Source organism: Lotus japonicus, chromosome 4 (assembly GCF_012489685.1).
Source record: "Lotus japonicus ecotype B-129 chromosome 4, LjGifu_v1.2".
NCBI lineage: Eukaryota > Viridiplantae > Streptophyta > Magnoliopsida > Fabales > Fabaceae > Lotus > Lotus japonicus.
Window position 1 is genome coordinate 52563020 of NC_080044.1, and position 4716 is coordinate 52567735.

General features: G+C 33.2%; 1 non-coding gene across 1 annotated transcript; it reads right to left on the reverse strand.

The window, feature by feature from the left end:
- Positions 1–2120: 2120 nt before the first annotated feature.
- On the reverse strand, positions 2121–2201 carry TRNAL-AAG (transfer RNA leucine (anticodon AAG)). The gene has a single exon. It is a non-coding gene; the product is annotated as a tRNA-Leu (tRNA).
- Between the last annotated feature and the right edge of the window lie 2515 nt (positions 2202–4716).

The window sequence follows — 4716 nt, forward strand, 5'->3', positions numbered from 1 at the left end:
TGTTAAAAACGGTGCTCCACCGCATCGTTGGGTTCTAATAACCTCTGATCCACTTCATATTTCTTAATTTTGTTTCTCTATTTTCTTCACCCATTTGTCTTGCTTTTTGGGTCCACAATCCAATTTTCAAAATTTGAGGTATAAAGAGATTATTTTTATTAAAATTGAATTATTACCAAATATGAAAACACAAGCATGTTTCCCTATGTTCGAGATATGGTTTGTAAACCGGTCGGGTGTGCTATTGCAGAATTTGTATTGTGAATTTACGGAGGAAGACCGCGATTGAGAGAATGAGGAGGACTGTGATGTTTTCATTTTTAAATTTATTGGATTATATTGAAAATATTTTTTGAAATTATTGATTAACAATTTAAATAATTTAATGAAGAATATTTTTTGTCACTAAATTTGCATCTATATAAAAAGGGGTGGGGTGTAGATTTTAGACAAGAATGGGGTGGAGTGTAATTCTAACAAACCTTGAGAGGGGTGAGTGTACTTTATTTTACAAACTAATTATGGATGCAAATTTTGAAACATTGAATTTGGACACCATATTAAGCTGCAGCTCTTTTTGAAGTGCATGCAGATGAAATGCATCCGATCATTGACGTGTTAAAGAATCTAATGCACACTACAAATTGTGAGAGATAGGAATTATGTGTTTTGTGTTTATTCCAGTTTTAATTTTTTTTGTATAAACACCATTTTTAGAAATTATTTTTGAAAATAAAAAATTATAATATTAAAACTAAAAACAGAAATATAAAACATGTCTGAGTTATTTTCGTATTTTAATTTTAAAAACGGAAGGTGGAAATTGTTTCAAAAATAACTTTTGATAACATGTTAAGAAAAATAGGTTTTTAATTTTTTTCAATTATTCTGTATAAAAACAAAAAATTTATAAACTATAATTAAACAGACCCTTATCTATCCCCGTAGGATAGTTTAAGTGGTAGGAGCTGGGGACATATGGGTTGGGTAGGGGGTCCAGGGATCGATTCCTGGCAGGTGCAATTTACCTTTCCGATGTATAAAAAAAAACACACCCTTATCTCTTCCTCTTGTAATAAAAAACACACCCTTATATCCTTTTCTATTGTAAAAAAAAACACACCCTTATATATGCTGGCTTTTCCGCTTATAATTTGTACTCAAATTAAAGGTAGATTCAATTTAAAAATTGAAAAAAATGGTCACAAAAACTCGTACAATTAGTTTTTTTTATATATTTGAGAAGATTATGATTTTCTCATGTCACAAAACAATGTCAACTGTCAAGTACAACATTGCGGTTATTACAAAATTAAAACGAGACACATGAAAAGAATTTCATATGATGTTCCTACATGGACCTAACACTCTTAGATATTGGGTGTAGAGCTGTCAAGTTTAGAATGAAACATGTGAGTTTATTGAATGAGAGGTTAAGCATTTTATAGTGTGCTAAACCCTACACTTAAGTTTATTACATTTGGGTCTCGCTATAGTAATGGGCCTTTAGTCGGGGCTAGCTCAACTTACTATGGTTTTGTCTAAGTCTTAAGAAGTGGACCCGCCCAAAATGGTGGTCCTTTCCTGTTTAGGTCGAGTCGCCTAGTTTAGGGCAAGACCAGTCCACATGCCCGCAAGACGTCAAGTCCGAAGGTTAATCAAGACGAAGCACAACCTAAGGACCCGTAGCCTTTACAAGTCCACTTCCTGTGGAGGGGGGGCCTAATTTAGGGCAAGACCGGTCCACATGAGAATCATGATTTGAAGTATGAAGAATAGTAGGAAAAAATAATTAATTACATTGGTATTATAATCCTCCTCTTTTAGCATGCTAGGCCGAAGAAAATGCAATGTTCAATAAAAGAAGAATAATGAATTTTTTTTCATTTAAAAAAAATTAAAATTTATCTTACATATTTTTGAAACGATTATTTTACATATTAAAACCCTTTCTGATTGCGGTCACAGAATAATCCCACAGTATCCTTAGTTTTGAATTGATTCCAAAATTCTATTTTGTTCATAACGCCATTAAAACGCTTTTGAAGGCCCAGCCCAAAATAAAAAAAAAGGACAAATGCAAAAAAAAAAAAAAAAGTAAATGATTACAAAAAATTGTTTGTTGACAGTGGGATTTGAACCCACGCCCTTTCGGACCAGAACCTTAATCTGGCGCCTTAGACCAACTCGGCCATATCAACTTGTTGGTATTTATGCCGTTAGTAATTTATTATAGTCGCAATATTTTCTTCAAAATAAAATTTAACAGGGTAAAATATCTTTAAACTAATATCACCATGTTAGAAAACAAACTTTTGGTTTAGTTGAAAAATATTTTATAACAAATTTTTATCATATATGTAAGCCTATGCTCAAAATATAATTGAAACAAGAGTTTTACAGTTATGAAAAATAAACTAGTATTTCAAAATAAAAGGAGTGATATTCTTTAAGATGCACGTGTGCTTTTTGTTGTGTGATTTGTTATAATAATTGTAATATCAAGGAATTCTAAAATAGTCCTTAGGGTGGAAAATTAGGTTGGGTCAACAAGTTGGGTTTGACTTTGAGGTGTATGACACCGCCCAACTCGGCTAGCCTTCCCCATTTCAGCCCAACTAACACATATATGTACATATAAAGATCTTATATATTATTGTTTTTTTTATCTTTGACGAATGTCGTTACCTATTAGGGAAATGATTGTACCTCTTTTCTAACATGTCTTTTTCAAATTTTGAATTTGTGCTCTAATTTTTACGGAGTTATTTACCACTAGACTAACACTTTATTTAATTTCTCGATCCTACATAATCTTATTTAATTTCATGATTTTGAATTATATGTGCACATATACATATATAATAAAAATATACCCGTTACTCATATCTAATCTAACTTATCTAATAACCTAACTCGTGCACACACACACACACACAAAAACCAAACTTGAGAAAGTATGTGCAAGTATGCATGTATGGGTTTATTCAATTTTTACTAGTTAAACATTTCCACATCGATAATATGTAAAGGAAAAGGAACGTTTTTCTAATTTTTCTTAGGAACGCAGACAAAAGGAAAAGGAACGTTTTTCTTACAAAGAAACAAAAAGAAGAGGGAGATAACAGGATCTTTTCCCCATCCACTCTTGTGAAAAGTTGAAACCATACATGAAGGGCACTCTTACGTTACAACTAGCAAAGGTCTTTGGGGTTCACGAAATTGGGACCCAGAGGAACAATATGTTAGGGAAGGCTTAGTTGGAGGCCATCATAAATGAATCATTGCACTAAAGTGGAGTCCATCACTCCCTCAAATGGTGCTTATGGGGTTTAGTCTAATAAAGCTGAATAATGGGGTTAGAATTAGGATCCAGTGAGAGCAGGCATATCAATCCAACCTCGAAATCTCCCAGACTATCACATGCATCGTGCCCACCCAATCCCTCGTGACACTTTCCCAAAGTAATAATATTTCATTGATTCTCTATTAGCACCGTAGTTGTTGGCTGCTTTAATTTGCTTTTATATATGGCACCCACAGGCCCACAACCCAGGGCCTCTAAAAAGAAGGGGCCCAAAAAAAAATCTCATTAAACTTTCTCATAAAATAAAATTTAGTTATAATAATTAATGTTCAAGATGTTATTAATGAGTTGAGCTGGTTTAGTGGTTAGTAATTATGTATGTTACTTTCATGTACCGGGTTCAAATCCCACGCGACCCCTGGGCGGGTTGCAAGAGGTCAGTTGTCAAACGAACCAACATAATGGTTTTGATGAAATTTCGAACGTTAATATTATTAGAGGTCCATTTTTATTATTTGCCCAGGGCCTCCAAAATGTCGGGACCGGCCCTGGGCACCCATAATAGATTATTAAACACTTTTTCTAATTTTTATTTGGAAAAAAAAGCTTAATTAAGTTTTTTCCCTTCAATATACCTCATTTCTATTTTTAGTCGTTGTAATTTTTTTCATTTTTAACTCCTCCAAAATCATGCTTTAGTCGTTGTAATTTTTTTCATTTTTAACTCCTCCAAAATCATGCTTTTCATTTTTAGTATTTGATGTTAAAATTTTGATCAAATGTGTTGATTGAAGTCCACTAGGACGTGGGATGTGACATGTTTTTAACACTATCGAAGAAAGGTTTGAAGGTTCGTGGTGAAGGGTTTTGGTCGCGGTTGTCATATACTGTCTACCAGTGAAACTTGATTACAATTATGATAATTTTCGTTTCGCTTTGTAAGGAGATGTTTTCTATTGGGTTTTTTTTTGAAAAGTTCTATTGGGTTAATTGGGGTTGTATCCAACTTTAGGGTTCTTAAATGAGATGTTTTATGTTGGGTTAACTTGATGTTCAAATTGAAGATTATGGATAATTGAGGGATGCATCCAATTTAAGGGGTTTTCTGTTAGGTTAATTCGGGGTTGAGATTGTGCTATGTGGTTTGGGCTTTGTGTATGAAATTATGTTTATTAGAGTATAAGGCAGTTAAACTCAATGTTTGTTATAAGTTTGTTATAGTCAGTTGCGGTTAGTTGTTAACCCTGGTTAGCCAGCTGTCAACTCTAGTTAGTTCAGTTGGAACTATGGTTAGTCTAGATAACTTGTTTAGCAAGCTACTCTCTCAAGTATAAATACTGAGAATCACTCTTGTAATCACACCTTTGATTCAATGATAATTTCTATTCAGTTTTTCAGTTTCTGCTTAG